The 20122-nt window shown below is 48.6% G+C and overlaps 1 protein-coding gene across 5 annotated transcripts in view; it reads left to right on the top strand.

Moving 5' to 3' along the window:
* Positions 1 to 20122, top strand: part of septin9a (septin 9a) — a 74119-nt gene that overhangs the window by 36145 nt on the left and 17852 nt on the right. The window contains exon 1 of one of the 5 annotated variants that reach the window (XM_076265091.1): positions 6496 to 6514. The exons of 3 other annotated variants lie outside the window; for them this stretch is intronic. The gene's annotated coding sequence lies outside the window, so the exon portion shown is untranslated. Of the gene's footprint in view, positions 1 to 6495; positions 6515 to 10412; positions 10433 to 20122 lie in introns of those variants that run through there. One more of the 5 variants, XM_076265090.1, reaches the window with a different exon arrangement.

The raw sequence follows: 20122 nt of genomic DNA, 5'->3' as shown, positions 1-20122 counted from the left end.
TCCTTTGCATTGTGTGTGTGTGTGTGTGTATTTGAGGACGAGTGAATGGACGGATTAGAGAGAGAGAGAGAGAGATCAAGGGAAAGAGGAAGAGCACAAATAGAGAGAAAGAAAGGCATACTGAGCGAAACAGATGATGTGTTGAGGTCCATGAGTGGTCATTAGCTCTCGGGGGAGCTGTCGGCTCGAGGGTGAGCCACTCCGGTCATGCTCTCTTTCCCCCTCACATTAACCGTGACCAACCCTCCAGGGTTCCCTCTGCCAACCCACCCCCAACCCCAACCCCGCCACCCTGCCGGTGTGAACATGCGGGTCCGTGTTCAAGAGCCCTGGGCCTGGAGCCGGCAAGACCCACTCCCCCTCTTCTGGGACTCAGCCCTGCCCCGCAGTCACAGCTACTTGCATGGTATTTAGGGAACGTTGTTTATGAAGAAAAGAGAGGGTGTTAATTTGTTCAGCGCTGTTTGGTATGTCTGCAAGCCGATATGAATCTGAATACACATCATTTTGATGGTCATGAGGGCTGTTTTTATGTCCCCCTAGAGGTTTCCCCCCCAGCAAGGGTCATTAAGTGTTGGCTGGAGCTATTGGGCTTTTAACATCCTGTCAATGCAGACCTTCCACAGCACTGAACAGGAAATGATCTCACGGGACTCCACATTTGCCATTCATAGGTGTGTGTGTGTGTGTGTGTGTGTGTGTGTGTGTGTGTGTGTGTGTGTGTGTGTGTGTGTGTGTGTGTGTGTGTGTGTGTGTGTGTGTGTGTGTGTGTGTGTGTGTGTGTGTGTGTGTGTGTGTGTGTGTGTGTGTGTGTGTGTGTGTGTGTGTGTGTGTGTGTGTGTGTAAAGGCACTCTACTTTCCTTCCTTTTGGCCCATCGGAGTGACTTCCACTTAAACCTTGGCCAGAGCAGATGGCTGTCTCTGGGTTGGATGCCACCAGATCATCATTTGAAGGAACCCAGATTCCCATAAGCTTTATTCATCTGTAAATGTATCTAGTGTGTCTAAACTTTATCCACAGGCTTGCTGTCACCATGCTAGATCTATGTAACTGTATCTAGTGTGTCTAAACTTCATCCACAGGCTTGCTGTCACCATGCAGAGAGCCTGCAGAGAATAGTCATGTTTTGGGAGTGTCGCGTTCATCTTTTAATCTTGAACCTTGAATCTTTCTAATGCCTGTCTGTTTTTGACTCTGGTCTGTGTGTGGTGTGATTTAACTTGTAGTTGATGTGCGGAATCGATCCAGGCGGCGAATCTTCATCATAGATTAGGCCTGCATCTCCAGTGGCCTGACCCCTACTCGTTACTTAAGGCTGACCCTTCCCCTGACCCCAGGAAGCAATTCATGCGCTTTCCCATGATGCATGAGCCGGACCTGTCAGATGAGATCTGTGCCTTAGCGGCCTAGTCATTACTAATTTCCTCCTCTTGCAGGAGTGTGCATCTGAACAGGAAGCGCTTATCTGCTAGGAGAGACTAAATCATTGATATCAATCCCATCAGGCGGCTAACTGATCAGAGGGGGTCTTGAGAAAGTCACTGTTGAATGCCTAAAGGGGTTTTGTGTGGAGTATGGTATAGTATGGAAGTGAAAAGATGGGTTTGAGGGAATAGCATCTCAGTATTTAAGATTCGTTGCTGTAAAGGCCATGGGGAATGACCAAACATTGAGATCAACTTCTCAGTCTCCTGTTAACTTGTTGAGCAAGTCGTGATGGCGAAGTGTGTATTCTCTAATGGTGTTAATGTTTTTGTTTATTGTCAATGTCAACGTTTTCTCTGTGTGCATGTAAGCATGACTGTGTGAAAAAATGGTCACAATTGAACTCATGAGAAAAGGAAGTTCAAAAGTAGCCGAGTTGCTCCGTGTTATCAAAACAACAAAAATTCATGAACCTTGGGTTAATGCTCTTGACCAATTAACCATGATTCAGCGTGATCTTTTCAAAATGAAAATGTGTTTATTTATTGTCTCGAAATCGCTGTGGGCGCTAAGGGCGGTCCACTGTATTATGGGGTCAGAGATGCAGACTTTGTGTGTTCCTAAACACACAGAGGCTTTGGGAAAGCTTCAGGTTTGTTATTTTCTTTGCTTTGCTTGGATCACCAACATTCTTCTGTGGGGACGCGTGCATGAAATGCTGAAAATGCCGGTGGTCAGGGAATGCAGGAGTGGTTGGCAGAGAGAACGAGAACGAGATGGGAGAGAGAGAGAACGAGCGAGAACAGCCCACAGCCACTAGAGAGGAAGCAGAGAGCAGGTCGGCTCGGCCAGTGAGTGGGTAGATGGAGGCTGGGTGACCATTCTCTCAGGCTAAACGTATTTATCCAGACGGCATCTCCTCTCCCTGGCCCAAACAGAGGTGGCCTTTGAGAGCCACTGGGCCCAGATGATTTTGTAATTTTTTTTTCGCAGACAGGACGGGACTTGTGCGTTGTGTCACAAGGGGCGGAAATGTACTCGGCCGTAAATCACTTACCAGCACGGCCGCTCCGCTCAGCCAAGGCCAGACGCTTCGCCGCGACCGAGCGAGGGAGCAAACAAACAAGAGAGTAAACCGAGGAGAGGGAAAGGGGAGGGAGTGTGTGTGTGTGTAAACAGGAAGGAGATGGAGTTTTTTTTAACTCCCTGCTCACTCAAAAAAGCACATGAAAACAATTCTTATCAGCCTCATTACTCAATTTACATTAGCCATATGTCTGTCTTTTTGTCTCTCTCTCACACACAGCCACACACACAAACAGCCAGGCAACGACATCCTCCCTGCATAAGAAGACCCTAGTGCAGTGTTTTCTTAGTGGGTCACTTTGGCAATCACAAAGACACGCATACACACACACACACACACACGCATACACACACAAGCACTGTACTGTGACTGTATGTCTCGCTACAGTCCCGTCTTGCTGTAGTCCTTAACTCTGCTGCTCTTCGTGGTGGTTCTGAAGGTCTGCTTAGTCCACACTATATTTAGAGTTTGCTGCTCGGACTGTGAGGCCTGGCCGTCCCATCAGGAGGGGTACTCCTCTCAGCTGCTCAGTAGTCTGGCTCCCTCTCAGTGCAGTTCCCCTCCTCCTCCAGCAGGAGTCACTGTTACACAGGTAAAGCCTGAGCCCACTCCTGGAGATGCTGCAGGTGAGTCCATGCAGGTGAGGCAGATGCCAGCCCTCCTTTGGGGGTTTGGACGGTCGGCAGGCCTTTCTTCTTCTAGCCCCCTCACAGAGAACACTCAAGAAGTAATGTTCTCTTGGCTGTTTTTAAGGAAGCTCAAATGTGATCGATAGCTGTGAAGGTTATTCAGGAACTATGTGTGTCAGGAACCTGATTAGAAAGCCTACATTTCGAGTTTTTTACAGCATGGAGTACTCTCTGGGTTTCTTTGTTGACACAATATATAAAGTAGTAGTGTCACACTACCAATATCTTGATAGTAATACCAAAATTATATCCTGGCCTTTTATTTTTTACCTTCTAGAGTTTCCCACTGATTATTGTCTTAGCAAATGATTGGCTTATGAGGCTTATCCTGGGTCAGTGTTTGCTTTCAGTCTCAGAGCTGTATCAGCGGTGAAAGAGCTGGCTGTGGTGGCCAGGGAGCAGCAGCACAGTGACCACAGTGACTGTCTGCTGCTACTGCTCTGGTCCAGATCTTTGGATCTGTTTACTGATGGAGGTGCTTCCTGCTCTTCCAGGGGTGGGGCTGAAGTAGCCCTTTGTCACGCTCTTTCTCACACCCTTTCTTTACACACATAAGGTAGACCTATTTCAGTTTACCCACAGAAACCCTCTTCATAATAGCCTTAGAGTTGGACCCTAAGTTACTGTTTTTGTGAATGTGAGTGTGTATGTGTGTGTGAGTGGTTACTAAAATCAAGACCTCCATTTATAACTGGCCCAGCGCCCCCGGGATTCTCATAGGCATTTTTTGCTGTGTTGATTGTTGATTGCTTTTCAGAAGGTCAGCACTGTGGGCATTTTTCTCTGTTGCTTTGTTTCGCCCCCCCCTCCTTTCTCCCAACCAGGTCAGCAGTTCTAATAATAAAGTCCCATTGATTCACACTCAGCTGCCCAGGGCCTGCACCCCACCACACCCCACCCCAAAGTCCATCCTTCCGTGCTTTTCCACTCCCCTCCCTTGTGGCCATCCATCAGTGACTCTGCAAAGTTCTAAACTTGAACTGCAGGGTGGGGGTGCTGCTTTTGCTGAGTCATGGTTCCCTGAGCAGAAGAGCAGTTTGGTCCTCTCTTGTCCTCGCCTGTTACACACAGTTACAATTCATCAAGTCTCCCTTACATTTGAGTGGTCTGTAGGTGGTCCTAATAGTAGTGCCACTAGCTGTAATTGTACTGTATTCTTTCTGAACATGGGACATGGCTGTCCAGAGTCCACTCCCTAGTGATGGACAGGATGTTTTTTGTAGTCAGCTGCAGACGATTATTAGAAGAAAGGGCATTGCTGTGTCTGGCTGTTTCAGATGTTAGAAGCTAGTGTCTCCTGTTGAAACATTAGAGGACATTGTTCCTCTGTGGCCTTGATAGGCAGGCATCCATAACTCAGCAGAACAGTGCACACTGTTTATGGCTTTGTTCATGAGGGCGCTTGAGAGCCTGGTGACAAAATGGCTCGTGTGTCACCACCACACAGTGACTCGGCATTCCTGCTGTGTGATAATGTTGGGCCAACACTGTCAGGACATTTAAATTCTTCTCTCTCTGTCTGTCACACGCACACGCACACACACACACACACACACACACACACACTCACACACACACCGTGGCATGCACACAGAGTTGGTGCTATGTGTCAGAGTTGGCAGGGCTGCTGCCCAGTGTGGGGTCTGGCTTTGAACTGACCGGCCTGCCCGTCGACTGGCTGCAGATCTGATCCCAACACTGGCCCTCCTGCGGGCTCCCACCAGGCCTGGCTACTGCATGTTTGATATGGATCAGAGAGGAACAAACCCCGCCTACACACAGGCACACACACCAGTGTGTCTCCCTGCTCCCACACACTGTCTACCCCAGCTAGGCCTGATGAGGGTACAGGCGGGGATGGTTGCAGTCAGATAATCCAGTTGTCTTCCATCAATCTCTCTCTCTCTCTCTCTGTGGCTATTAAATAACCAGACTTTAGATATGACTGTGAGTGAATGAAAGAGAGTGTGTATATAGGAGTTCAAGAAGGAGTCATGAGTTTGCTTTGCACGGATTGTGTGTCTGTCTGTGTGTGTTTGTGTGTGTTTTTCTTTGTGTTATAGCTGAGCTCTATAAGGGGGAGTAAACCCACTAATGTTCCACAGCTGAATGTCTAATCAGCATGCAGGATGTTATCTTTGAACCAGCGATTACATGCGTCAACTTGCCGCCTATGTGTCCTTTGGGATTGTGTGTGTGTGTGTATGAGCGGGAGAGAGTGGGATCCCCTGCAGTGTGTCCATAGTGTGACTCAACACGTTAGCGATGAGGCTGCCGATGCGACCTCTTGAAAATTCCCCCTCCTGCTATAACTGGAGCCTGTAGTGAGCTGTGCTGAGCTGTGCTGAGCTGTGCTGTGCTGAGCTGTGCTGAGCTGTGCTGTGCTGTGCTGTGCTGTGCTGTGCTGTGCTGTGCTGTGCTGTGCTGTGCTGTGCTGTGCTGTGCTGTGCTGTGTGGTGTCCTGTGGTGCAGTGGTGTTCTTGAGCCTTCCTCGGAAAAAGAGATTCTTCCCTCAGTGGGACGAGTCCGTAAACCAGATGGCTGCAAAACGACATGGAACATGGAATGAGGCCTCTTCATTTCCAAACCCCAAGCTGTTCACTTCATCTGAGACTTTTTGAAACAGTTTTTAACAGTTGCTCTTTAAAGGTAAACTATGCAGTATTGGCAATTTCCTTACTGTTTTCTCGGTTTTTGCTTCTTTTTCACTGGCTCTGTCATGACGAATGTGTGAGAAACTCCATCGCTACCTTTTTCTAGCCGGTGCCTGGCGTGTATGTGTATTTGAATGCAGTAAAGCATTCGTTACACTCGTTATACTTCCTGACACTGAGGCCGTCGGCCCGCCGGCCCACAGTTGCAAGGATGGTTTTTCCACTCACAGGCGCTACGGGGAAGCGACACGGCCACCATTCAACCCGAAAAAAGTCATATAACCATTCCAATGACTCTGAAGCTGTTAAATGAAGGTAAATTAAGCTAAAAACCTGCATAGTGTACCTTTAAGGATATTCTCTTGCTAAAGTAAACAGTAACTCTTCATTCATTTGTGTGTGCGTGTGCGTGTGCGTGTGCGTGTGCGTGTGTGTGTGTGTGAGAGAGAGAGAGAGAAACAGTTTTGAAATGATGTGTGGAGCCTACAAAGCCCTATCAGCTTTCTCTCTCCTCCTCAGCGTCAGCTATCAGCGGAAGAAAGTGACACACACATTACAACCCTGTTGGGAGCTGTGAGCAGTCCCAGACCGTGGGCGCATGTAGCCCAACTCTATTATTAAGGGTGAAGAGAGGGAGAGCTGTGTGCTTTCTCGTGGGTAAGACTGCTCACCCCACCCCCCCACCCCACCCCAAAGTATCTATGGAACGCCATCAGTCCCTGCCAGCTGGGTGATATGCAATTGTGTGTGTGTGTGTGTGTGTGTGTGTTTACTTAAGTGGTTTTCACAGAGGAAATGCAATGACTTTGCAGGCCACACAGAGAGATAAGATTACCTGGTGGGACTCCAACCCCCGGAGCCCTGCCAAATAGAGGGAAGAAAAATTATGGAAAATTGTAGTGTGTGTGTGTGTGGATAGGGGCTTATTTAACTTCACTAAAAGTACAGGTATGCTGTCGGCTGTTTGTTGACCCCCCTCATCACGGGGCGTTGGGAAGCGGGCTCGGGGGAAACTGATTGGATGACACAGGCTTTTGAGTGTGCTCCTTCGCTGGCTCCCCACGGTGCTAATATCACGTTTCTCGGGCAGGCGTCTGGAGGAGCCAGGCCTGTGATTGTGTGTGTGTGTGTGTGTGTGTGTGTGTTTTGGGAGAGAGGGAAAAGGTGGGTGGGCACCAGCATAGGCTGATGGATGGGTGTTGTATCAGCATGACCTCCAGAGTGACGCTGAGCAGAGAACAGCGTTTGCTTTCCATCTGCAGATACGACACACACGCGTGCCTGTGTGTGTGCGCCTGTGTGTGTGTGTGCGTGTGTGTGCGCGCCTGTCTGTGTGTGTGTGTGTGCGCGCCTGTCTGTGTGTGTGTGTGGCATCAGTTAACTCTTGGATGACTTGCAGCTAGTGGATGTGGCAGTTAAGCTTTCAATTACATTGTTCCAGATTGTGGATTTGAGCTCTAAGAAGAGTGAGTCATCCCTATTCCATCTGAGTGTGTGTGTTGTGTGTGTGTTGTGTGTGTCTGTGTGTGTCTCTGTGTGTGTGTGTGTCATACCATTCCCTTCATGCTATTGTAGCTACGTTTAGAGGATGTTTGTGCGCATGTGGTGCAGAGTGGCTCCAGAAGCAATGTTCCACTGTCTAGAGGAGCAATAGAGCCACACACACACACACACACACACACACACACACACACACACACACACACACACACACACACACACACTGTAGAGGGGCTGTAGAGGCCAGCCGTGATGTCCGCTGCTGAAGCCCAGGGGCCCTGAACCGGCTGGTTTGCATTAGAGCAGAGGAGGAATAAATCAACCCTGCACTGCACTATGCAGGAGGGATGGAGGGATGGAGGGATGGGGTGAAGGAGGGAGAGGAGTGAAGGGAAGATGGCATACTGCCACTGTTTATCTGAAACAAGCCCTGTGCAGAGTTACTGAAGTCTCTCTCTCACTCTCTCACTCACTCACTCTCACACACACATCTTCCGCTCTCTTGTGTTTTGTTTCTGTCTCTCATACCCCCTGTGAGTACACCCCACCCCACCCCCCCCACCCCCCGTCTCGATGGTTTGGTCCCCCCGGTGCTCTTCCTGGTGGTGCTTTCTAGCCATGACTCATCTGTCCTCAGGGAGGAGGGCTGTGTGTATTCCAGATGTTGTGATCGGTAGGAAGCCCATCTGAAATGAACTGGGACAGAGCATCGCTGGAACGCAGTGCCTGCTGTGCCTGTTCTAGGACTGGGACTGGGCTGCTATGAATAGCACTGAAACCTGCCTTAAAGTAACACAATGTATCAATTCCCTAAGGGGGACACCTAATTTTGCCCGTTATTAGTCAGGGTGTCATGAAAGACATCATTTGTCATTATTTGTCATTATTATTATTAGCCATTATTTTAAGGTTCAAGAACTACTAATGTGTTGCTTTACCTGAGCCGAGAAGCACAAAGAGTCATGGAGCAGTTTGGTCTGGGATGGTGAAGCTGCAGTCTGGATGAAGGTTGTCTTACAGTGTGTTGGGAGAAGATGATAAGAGCACCCCCTTCACGTACATGCAGTATGTTTACATGCATTAGAGCACAATCATCCCTCAGTCCCGACCTCCCCTGGTTTCTTTATCTAGCTCTTTGGGTCTAAGCTTTCTCAACGCAGCATTTTTAAGCTTTTTCACAAGCACTTCAAAAGAACATGAAGACAGGCCTTCAGAGTGAGCCGACCCCCAGAGTAAGCATTCCAGTCCCCCTAACGACACCGTAAAACCAGCCAAACATCCAAAGGATTTATTTTAGCTTCCATTTAATAAAAGTCGCCGTGGAAACATGATCACAGCTCTGGTGGGGTACAGGAAGTGGGCCAGGGAAGGAGGAAGAAGAGGAGGAGGAAGAGGAGGGGCTGCGGGAAGGTGGACGCCGTGGGGCCTCACCCTTTGCAGACTGGCTAGTGGGTACAGCGGCTCCCTAGGTCTCTGTGGGTTCCTGGAGGGAAGTAGAAGGGGGCTATTCTTGGCAACGCTTATTTAGCCCTAACACTTTCCTTACCCAGAGGTCTCTCTCCATGTTGTTTCCCCTCCAACCACATACATTCAACCACAAGTGCAATTAGGGCAACTGTGAGATATGCATGCTGGGACATATGGAACTTTGGTGCACTTCCTGCTAGTTGGAGGTCTGTTGATGGATAACTGGTAGTAAAGATTCTATCACCCCGTCTGAAGCACTGTGGGCTGTCCCGAACCCTAATCAGAATAAGGGTGCTCTCGACTTCACGTTTCTCCCACGCTTCCACTCAGTCATCTCCAGGCATTACACGAGCAGTCACTGAAGGGCATGTTGATGCATGTTGGGGAGCCTCTTTTTTTTTTTTTTGTCTCATCCTTTCATGGGAAATCTCCCACTGCTCATCTAATACTCATAACGTCGCACATTTGTTTTAATCTAGCAAGTTCAGTCATCTTTCTCTGGGATAAAAAAAAAATGATGTTTGACACTTACTCTTCAGAAGCATTTCAGGGTTGATTTGGGTGGTTTGCATTGCACATTCAATAGTTACAGCAAACAACTTTTAGATGTGCATCAATCAAATCGTGGATTATTTTTATATGCAGATCGCACTTAGTAAACAGATAACACTCATGAGTGTAGGTGTCTGCTATGGATCAGTCTGAGCAGAGGGACCCCCTAGCACCGTGTTGCACTGTAAGCATTTGGAGGTGTTCTGTCAAATAATTGAAATCCCACAAATTCTTCCTGCACTAGACCAAAGCTCCAGCAGGTAATTAAAGGCTCGTGTGTGTGTGTGTGTGTGTGTGTGTCTGTGCGTGTCTGTGCGTGTGTGTGCATGTGTGTGCGTGTGTGTGTGTGTGTGTGTGGACACTACTGATTCTTGAACGCTGTCTGTTTTCTCTCAAAGCTCCCAGAGCCACGAGTGTGGTGCAGGGGGGGCTGTAGCTCCCAGCCAGCCAGAATGCTAGAGAGAAAAGAAAGCAGGAGAACAGAAGAGAGCGAGTGGAGAGAGAGAGAGAGAGAGAGAGAGAACGAGAGCAGAGAAGGGAAGGGAAGGGGAGTGAGAGGGGAAAACTAGAGTACAGAGAAAAGAAAGGACAAGGGAGAGATAGCGAGAGGAACAGGAAGGAAAGAGGAGAGGTGAGGTGAGCTGCTATGTCCTCTGCACCAACTCCTCCCAAAGCCCCCCCACACTGGTGGAGATGTGTGTGTGTGTGTGTGTGTTTGTGTGTGTGTGTGTGTGTGTGGACTGAAAGTGCAAATGCTAAGCTAGCTATGGCTGTTCGATATCATGCAGCAGTGCTTCATTTGCCAGAGTTGAGAAAAGAGGGAGAGGGGGAAGAAAGGGAAGGAGGGAGGGGAGGTGTGGAGGTGTGGCGTGTCTCTGCTGGGAATGTCACATGAGCTCGGAGAGGGAGGGGCACAGGACGTGGAGTGTGTGTGTGTGTGTGTGTGTGTGTGTGTGTGTGTGCGAGTAAGGGGAGGGGGGTGGGGGGTGTGCACAGTGACTCCAGCTGGGGCTCACACTGGAGGATAGATCCCAGGCAAGGGGACGGGTAAGAAGGGTGAGTCAGAGCTCTCTGTCTTTTCTCCCTTTCTGCCTTTTTCCACCTCTCTTTCTCTCTCCTCCTCGGCTTCTCCACTCTCTCTTTCCTCTCTGCCTCCATGTAGAGACTCTGTTACTGGAAATGGAAATGCACAGTAGAATTTGACAATGAGTACTATTGTGTGTGTGTGTGTGTGTGTGTTTGTGTTTGTGCATGTGTGTCCATGTTTGTTGATTGTTAGCGTGATCACTGTCTTTTTTCAAAGGTGGTTTATTCTTTTGCGACTGTTTCTGTGTTGCTGTCTTTTGCTCATGTTCACGTGTGCAGGTTTGAAATGGAAAACTTGTCATGAATGGTTAACTTCACCTTGGAAACAGAACAACTGTGTGTGTGTGTGTGTGTGTGTGTGTGCGAGAGAGAGGCAGTCTGCTTTCGTACACACACACACACACACCTCTTCTGTTTCACCCCTCTACTGCTGTCTGAGGCTTCATGCCTAGCCTTGTAATTAATGGAGGAAGCCACGGGGGTTATTTGTGTAATCAGCATGTCACACCTCCTTGTCTTCTGAGGAGCTTCACCTCTTTCATTTGTACCTCCATCCTCTCCTCCCTCCATCCATTACGCCCCACCCGCTCCACTTTTATTCACTTCAGGGACTTTTTCAGATGTTTCTGTCTTTACGCCAAGGATGTGTGGTCACAAACACATTGCACTGAGGTAATGAGTTGCACTGGTGCTCTGGACTGTTCATTGGGGTGACCTCCACGTCTGCCAATTCAAGTTGAGCAATGCCTTTTGGGACTTCCAAACTTCTGAGGAATGGAGGTTTTTTGAGCTCCAGTAAATGCAGCTTCAACTTCTCTTCAGCTTTTAAAGTATTTTGTGTTGCCTCTTGCTTTCTGGTCTCCATGTGGACTCCAAGTGTGCGTTAGCCACATTGACATTCCATTCTTTAGGGCAGGTGTTGAGTACAATGCACAACTGGCTCTTAAGGGTGCTTGGCATTGGGTTGCCAAATCCTGTAAAAGTTGCTGCTGTTTGTGTCGGTTGGTTGGCCCGTGATGTCAGCTTTGGCAGAAATAACGGCGGGGGGCAAGGGGGGGGGGGGTGCTGGATGTCAACTCGTCATGTAGCTCCTCATGCTCCCCATGTTCCTCATGTCTTCATGTCAGGCAGGTGGAGGCTATGGAGCTCAACGCTTACAGGCAGCTGGCTATACCCATGTCGTATATGAGGATTTACTCAATCTGACAGGCATGGCGGGCTACATATCATAACCCCCAGCAGACCTTTTCTGTGCACCAAACATGGTTTGTGTTTGCTTTACTGTCAACCCCCCCCCCCCCCCCCCCGTCTATTTCGCATGTCTGCGTTGTGTAGCTCCCCTGGACCGCTTCACTAGTATGTGCTGGAAAGCCTCTCTGGCTCGGACTCCTGATCAGAGCATTCCAACTTGTGGCGTCCGGCCCAGTCCGAGCCCCGGCTCTGAGAAACTGAACCGGTCTGGTGGGCTGAGGTGTCCATACGTGGTTAATACCTGCTTGTTAATACCTGCTCTTTGCACTAGGGTCGAGCTTTAAATACAGGGAGCACTCGTGTACAATGACAGGCTGAGAACAGCAAGTGGACACCCACCACCATGTTTGTCAACTTTTTGCTTCCTTTGTCTTCTGTTTTGCCGTGCTGAAAGCTGTATTTTCATGCTTTGACAGCACTGCACTGTTATTGTGCTGGGAGAGCACTGTATGACCGACGCTAAAGGGGGCTTGTAAATACTCCCCTCCCCACCGCTACCACCCAGTTCTGCTCTTTGATGCCCCAGCTAAAAGTAAACGTGCCAGAACACCATCCTCCTGGAGCACTAATCCATGGCTTTTGATCTTTCACACCATGAGTGTGGAACCATGTAATCTCCAACAAACCAACAGAAGGGTGTCTGGGGTAAAGACCTAGTGGCACTGCAGTGTCCCTAGAGGCCTTGGCATGATATGTTTGTGATAGCATAGGACTGCAGGACTGTTGGGTGGTATGTGGGGTAGTGTCAGCCCCTCTGTGCTGTGGCTGCTGTGCTGGGGTGACTGAGTAATGTCTCTCCCTGCTGTGCTGGAGGCCACGTCTGTCACTCCCGGGTCAGATTACAGGGCCTTCAGACGCTCTGCTAGCTGTCAAAGGCCCATTCCTCAGCTATCATTCAACCTCCTCAAGATAAATTACATGCTGGCATTGCAGTCATTTATTAAATACCTTTCTTTTTTCCCCCAAAGTAGCATTCAGCTTTAAGTAAGGTATTAATGTGCTGGATTTTTTTGTGATCGCATAGGATGAATGTAGCTAATGCATGCTAATTCCTGTTGATAGAGCCATTGGTTTGCATTGAGGATTCATCATTCTTTCATCTTTCTTTGCGGTATTGATTTTTGTTATAACTTCAATTGCAGATTTGAATGTATGCTTTTATTAGGCCCACATCATTTCAGGTGTCTTTGTTCAGTTGGTCGAGTTACCAGGCAGGTGTTCAAGGCTAGTGGACATACCTGGACATCACTGAGATACACATTTTGTATCAGATTTCAAAGGATTTTAAGATAAAAGCCAGCACAAAAAGCTCTGAAAGTGGAAACTGTAGACATTTCCTGGGCTGCTGACCCAATATGAACTCGGCGGTCTTTTACCTTGTATATCTCTTCAGTTCAGTGCCTGGAATGTCACAAGCTTATCTTTGCAAGACTTCAAATCTTCAGTGGTCGAGGACCAGCTATCTGATCCTGCTCAGTGTAGGAAAATACATTTACTGTCGAATGGGGCCTGGATACTGTGTGGTGCCTGTTGGGTTTGATAGCGATCCTCACAGGCAAGACTTAAAGGTGTGAAGGCTGTCTGCTTTTTATCATCAGTAGTTATATACCCTTAGCAGGTATTCTGTGTTTATCCGTTGAAGATAAGAAACTGACACAAGGTGGGATTAAGGTCAGTGTAACTAATACATGGAGGCAAGCACATCGCCTCATACATCCAAGGGCTTCAGTCACAGTCTAACACGGAGTATATTTATATATGAAATGAAAGTCCTGTTGGCTTTGGCTTGTGTTGCCGCGCTGGAATGTTACTGTGCGTGTGCAGGTTCAGCGTGAGGGAGCGTTGAGTGGAGGCCGTCTAACAAGGTCTTGTGTTGTGGAGTGGAGGTCAGGCGAGGTGGTGCACAGGCTGGGTAATGCAGGCTAAACTCAGCGCTGGGGTCACTTGACCGGGCCAGCTGAGGCAGAGACACAGAAGTGTTTTTGTGTGACGACCTTCTCCTGACTTTCATCTGATTTCACTCTTCTCTGGCCTGAAATGCTTGCCATTCCAGAGGGCTTCTCTCATCTCTCCTCCTTTTCTTTCGTTCTCTCTCTCTCTCTCGCGCGCTCTCGCTCTCTTTCTCTCTCTCTCTCTCGCTCCCTCCTCCCCCTCAGCTGGTGGGTATCGGATGGCTACTGTACGCACTGTCCCCTCTCTCCTTTGGTGGTTTTCTCTCCCCTTTCATGTCATCTTTTTAACAGCAGGTGATGGCAGCTGCTTTTACGACCTCCTCATTGCCAAAGGTCAAAAGGTCACATTCTCCCAGGCAGAGGTGAACAATGGCCGTCTCTTTAACCAGGGCACCTACCCACACACGGTGTGGGTACCATAAAGCGCTGAATGTTTGCATAGCGTTTGGAGTTTTTATTAAGGGCCCCTTCACGGGAGGAGGGAAGTAAAACGGAAGGCACGCTTCCCCTTTGTGTCAGTCCAAGCAGCTGTAGATGGAACCCTACCTACCTGACCTCCCCATCTCCAGCCCCCTTCACCACACAAGGCTCCAGCTCCTCGTAATTGCATCTTCCTCGAGGCAATTTCCCTAAGCCTCTCTGGTTGTTGTTGCAGGTCATATGGCACACTTTCTGCCCTGACCAGAGTCAGGGATAGTTGCCTAGTGCCCAGCTGTTGGAATATCTGTTGGAGATGATGAACTTGGAGGCACGGGAGACTGCAAACTGGGTCCTCTCTGCTCAGCCACATTGGGCTGCTTTGTTCGTTGGGAGTAAGCAACTGCCTTTGCCTTTGTCTGTAAAACTCCTTTGCTGCCTTTCCTGAACTTTCTGTTGCCTTGGTTCAGTTCTGCTTCACATGTTTGTCACTTAGGATCAGATATTTGGATGTAGTGTTTGGATCAAATTTGCCAAATGAATAAATGTAAGGACTGTGCAGCTTCTTTAAAGTGTTCTAAAGTCAGTGGTGATCAGCAGAATAGTGTTTATAGTCAGGCACCATTTTAGTGTGTGGTGTTCTGTGAAGTAGCAGATTAATGGCCGATGTGTCCTGGCCTCTGCGCTCTGGATCTTCCTCTCCTGGTTCTCTAAGCAGCAAAGCAGAAGAGCAGATGTTAAACGCTTACTCGCTCATAATAAGGTTGTCCGGTGCCAGGGCTCCTTGAGGGTGGCTGGACGCGTGTTTGTTAATGTTATTCATGGCGCACTCCTCGGCTTGCGGCTCGCTTTTTTTATCCCTCCTCACTGGCCATCTACCCCCTCGTAGACCCGTCATTGGCCTGCCTGCTAACCGGGACCGGCCTCAGAAAGACCCATAAGTACAGGCTTTTGCCCTGATGAAGGGAAGTAGTCAGGGAAATCACCGGAATTCCACTCATCCAAAGGCTGCGACTTTTAAAAATGACCAGGGCTTCTGGTTTTCATCCACTCCAGCCATTAGCAGCGAGACCAGGTATTTGAAGTAAGATCAGTTGCATAGAAGTTTTGCTCAGTCAACATGTGGAAAAGGTTACTGTATGCTGTGCAGCTCGGTACAGTGATAAGTAGGGCAGGGCTGGTCGTGCGCTGGTTTCCTGTGACAGACAGCCTGTGATTTGCCGTTATTTGCCTGTAAGCGTTGTGTAAGAAATAAATCAGTGACTAAGACTCCATTCCCCTCCTCCTCCTCCTCACTGTGGTGTTGGAATTGCTGGCATTTATTTTAAACAGGCCACTGGATACTTTGCAAAGAGGCAAGAAAAGAATCGGAGCCGCCCCCCCCCCCCCCTCACCCCCCTTTTGTCCCTAATTGAAAACAGGAAAGCATCTTGGAGGTTTTCGTGGAAAGTTTTGTTTGTGCATGTTACAAAAGCTCTGGGATTGGCCTCTGAGTGTCTCTTGGCTCCACGAGCGAGAGTTGCTGGATGGCGATGAATGCCGAGATAAGAAAGCAGCCAAATTAGCGCACAGAGGGTGTAATCAATAAACTACATCTAGCAGTCAGCAAAGTATGCATGCACTGCTGCCAGTCATTTGCTAACTGCTACTCACTGCTGTCCTCGGTCTGAAACCCTTGCCTCAGCACTAATGGACTAATGCTTTATGTAATGGTTTAAAAGGCACACAACCCCTTAGGTATTGGATGGTCTTAGGTTTTTTATGACATTCGCCCCAGTGTTTGCTCTCCAGCTGTAAAAAGTCTCCCGTTTCTCCATAAAGCTCGTTGGATCTCGGCGCTGAAACCTGACCCGTCTCTTCCTCAGTCCGGTTGGATTGAACCGGCTCACCCTGTAAGCTCAGGAACACGGCCGACACACTTCCTGTCGAACAGCCCCCCCACTAGCTTCAAAACAGTCAGAAAAAGATACCCTGGGAGAGATGCCCCCGCACATGACGGATGGGCGGCGTAATGCCCCCCTTTTCCCAGCTTTATTTGGCGGGTTGCCCCCTTTGTGATGATGGGCTCGTAATGCGTCCCAGATGTGCGCGCTCGTAAAGCTGGACTCTGTAATGGCGGGGCTCAAAGGTGCGGCAGATTTATGGGGGTCACTCCTCCAGTGCCGAGGCACCTGTGCCTGTTGCACAGCCCGACCTGGCTGCCTGTTTCCCCACCCAGAGCTGGACGCCCATTCCCAGGGTCTGCAGCCTGTTTGATATATTGACTTGTTATATTGTTATGTACAACTTGTACAAGTTATATTCACTTACAGTATTTGTTGTGCGTATGCTGCGTCTTGCTCACTGTGCTGGTGACATCAGCTGCCTGTCTAAGCCTCCACTTCAAGAGCATTCTCAAAAGCTGGAGCCGGGCTTACGGCTCCTTTTGAAATGCAAGGGCTTGATTATTTGGGTTGATACGAGCGCTGAAAATCCCTTGGGTTCAAGCGGCCCAGCTGTTGGTGGGAAACAGGACTGGTGTGTGCAGAGCAGAGTGGCAGCAGCAGCTCCGAAGTGCAAGGAGAACTCTGTGGTCAGGTTACAGTGTTGTCCCACTACAACAAAAATGATGCCCCTTTTTCCCCTCTAGGCTCTCTTGTTAAATACAAAAAGCTCCATGTCTGTTTATTCAAGGGGCATCTGAGTAAGGGGGCACTAAGGGATTCTGTTTGTCCAATCTTTTACAGTGTTTACAGGAAGTGCTACCTCCCCCTCCAAAGCACAAACAGACAAAGTCCCAGTCATATCCCAGCCACCCCCAGCGTCCCTATATACTCTTCTTTCTTTCTTTCTTTCTTTCTTTCTTTCTTTCTTTCTTTCTTTCTTTCTTTCTTTCTTTCTTTCTTTCTTTCTTTCTTTCTTTCTTTCTTTCTTTCTTTCTTTCTTTCTTTCTTTCTTTCTTTCTTTCTTTCTTTCTTTCTTTCTTTCTTTCTTTCTTTCTTTCTTTCTTTCTTTCTTTCTTTCTTTCTTTCTTTCTTTCTTTCTTTCTTTCCTCTCTCTCTCTGTACATTCTCTTGAGACCTGTGGGATTCTCCCCCTCCTCCTCCCTGCTGTTCAGTATTCTAAAGCAGACCTGAGATCCAGGACAGAGCAGCGTTCCCATGGAGCGTCACCTCAAAGCGAGCTGTCTGCCTTTTGCATGGGTCCCTCTGCGGAGCTGCGCCGTGAGGATCACTAAATAACTAACAACAACAACAACAAAAAAAGTCTGTCCCCAGCTTGGAGCTGTGCCACATGGGCCCCAGAGAAGAGATTTGTGAGTGCTGCTTGTCTGTACAGTGCAAACACTCTCACGTCTTCAGTCCTGCGGTGCGGTTCTCAGTGGAGCTCTGAGACATATTTATGACCAGTGCTCCAGTGTGGCTTTTTAGTGTGTGTGTAAAGGTGTGTGTGTGTGGAGGTGTGTTTGTGGAGTTCTGTGTGTTGGGTAGGTGACCAACTAGTCCAAACTTGAAAGGAGCCAGAGCGGCCCCTCATGTTGGGCAGACCCGGCAGGTTGTTACTTCACACTGTACCTCTGTGGCATGTGTGTGTAACAAGTCTACTGCTATCCTTTCTCCGCTGCTTTCATCTCATTTCATTTGTGTGCAGGTTTAGTCTGAGAACACCACAAGTGTGTGTGTGTGTGTGTGTGTGTGTGTGTGTGTGTGTGTGTGTGTGTGTAGTGTGTGTGGAAATGTGATGGTGTGTTGACCAGTCAGTTGAGGTTTTGTAGGTGTGCCGCGGGGTTGCACTCAAAGGAAAGCGTGTGGTGAGGAAGCCATTCATCTTCATCCTGGACATGTCAAAGTGGAGTGCTGGCCTCAGTTCTCCTGCCCTTTCTGTCCAGTATTGTGTTCTTGTGTGTGAGAGCGCAGCAGCAGTGTGCACACCCAGCCTTCCTCTTAGAGCACGCAGGTCAGAGTTCACCTCTTCCTCCTTCCCTGTGTGTGTGTGTGTGTGTGTGTCTGTCTGTGTGTGTGGGTGCACATGCTACCCATGAAGGTGAGAGACGCCCTAAGTCACATCCTGTAGTCACACTAGGTGGTTTTAAATGGACAGTTTGTTTGTCTTTCTGATTGAAAAAATTGTTTACATGGGGTACATTCTATTCCGATCAGGTGCTTGGATTAGCCGTTGTTGCTTAACTTTTCCTTACAGATTAGATTCAGAAGATACAGATGCAGCAGGCAATCGGATTGACCATATACATGGCTGTTTAAGCGGAATACACCACCCCCTTCATTCCGATTAAAATACTAATCGGATCGGTAGTTTTATCCCAATCAAGGTGCTTATATGTGTCTGTGTGTGGGTTTGTGTGGCAGTCATAGTATGCACTCCCACTGCATCGTCTCTTACTGCAGCTGTGGTCAGTGGCTGCAGATTGCCCAGTCATTGCGTTGGGAATGCTCTACATTCTCTGGTGGTGCTCTTCTGTCCTGCCACATGACTGCTTGGTACAGTAATTTCCTGTTAATTAGCCACATTGTGTGTAAGCCGCAAGACCGTGTTTTATGCATGTTAAAAGAAACAACACCATATTCAGTGTTTCCCACAGAATTGAATTCTATTTCTGGTGGTAGGTTTGCAGAATTAACTTGAATGCAACAGTTTTTAACAAATTAGAGCAGCGTGGTTATGATGCAGATTTAGGCACAATTTAGCCAGTCGACTTTTATGCCAACAACTGCAGGATTGTTAATGTTTTTTTTAAACATGCATGTAGGTTGTTGAGAAACAAGGAGAGGCTGTGCAAAGGTGCACATAGCTCTACTGTAAACTAATTCCATCCAATTTAAATAGTACAACATGGAAAATCATTGTGTGGTGGTCAGTGTTGATATTGTGGTGGGCCACCACAAATAAGTCAATGTATCTGATATTAATACCATATTAACTGCCCTCTGTGTATTAACCTCATAGATGAAGAAATGTGGCAAAATCAACGTATAAGCCGCGGCTAATAGTTGGGAAATGACCACCCCCATTTCTCCCACTCTGCAACAATGTCATTTCTTTCCTTCCTTATCTTCCCCTACACACACACACACACACACACACACACCACCCCTCTTCCCCAGCAGCACTGTAGCATTGAGTTCACAGTAAACCGAAGTGGCTCTTTTGTGCAGGGGCTGCCTGTAGAACCTGATAGTGTTGCGGGATGCTTGGCAGCCCTCTCTGGCCACAGGGAGTGGAGCTGTCAGGCATGCCGAGTAGCTGCCTAACCCCCAGACCCACTTCCCTCCACCCAGGCCTCAGCGAGCCGCGCATGCCCACGGGAGCTCCGGTTTCAGGGCCCTGGGCTGCAGGGCCGTCCCACAGTGGCGTGGAGCTCGGCCAGCGACCGCCCCCAGCTCAACAGCAGAGGGTTTGGTCCAGTCCAGTCCTGTCCTGCCTCATGTCCAGATCTTGAGTGTAAAGTTTTGGAGTTGTGGTCGTATGATTGTAATGTCATTGTGCCTACGGACATTTTGTGGTGCATTGTAGGTTTTGATCTTTTCTTCTGGCGTGTGTTGCATGCTGTATGTGTATTATGAGGGGAAAAGGTGGCTGGAGTTGACTTTTGTTTCCTGTGAAGAAAAATGAATTTTAGTGTTTGGTGATCATTTGCAATAGAATGTCCCATTGTGATGAATGTGTGAATCACAAGAACGCTCAGCACTTATTGAAAAAGCTGCTTGAAGGATCTCATTTACATGGTAGTGTTCAACATTGTGGAGAAATCGAAGTTGGCTTCTCTCGGGTCCTTAAGTAAAGCGTCCCATCTCTGCTGTTATGACTCTGATTCGCCGAGACGTACATCACACTCGCTTGACTGCGAACACTTGGCAGATCCGGAACCATCTGGATTGGCTCGGCATGCGATCCCGCTGCATGGGCTCTGCTGAGTGTGAAGTCCGCTCGGTCTTGCTCCGTGAGAGAATGTTTCTGGCTCGTTTCTGGCCGCAAAAAATGGCAGCGGTGTTTAAACAAGACAGAGGTGTGCTGAGCCAGGCCTCGTCTCTGGTGCTGGAGT

Source organism: Alosa pseudoharengus, unplaced genomic scaffold, assembly GCF_046254945.1.
Source record: "Alosa pseudoharengus isolate Yale_2024_CS ecotype anadromous, Long Island Sound unplaced genomic scaffold, YU_APseudo_1.1 YU_APseudo_1.1_scf_4, whole genome shotgun sequence".
Classification (NCBI taxonomy): domain Eukaryota; kingdom Metazoa; phylum Chordata; class Actinopteri; order Clupeiformes; family Clupeidae; genus Alosa; species Alosa pseudoharengus.
Note: the sequence above shows the minus strand (reverse complement) of the source record. Positions and strands in the feature narration are given on the sequence as shown.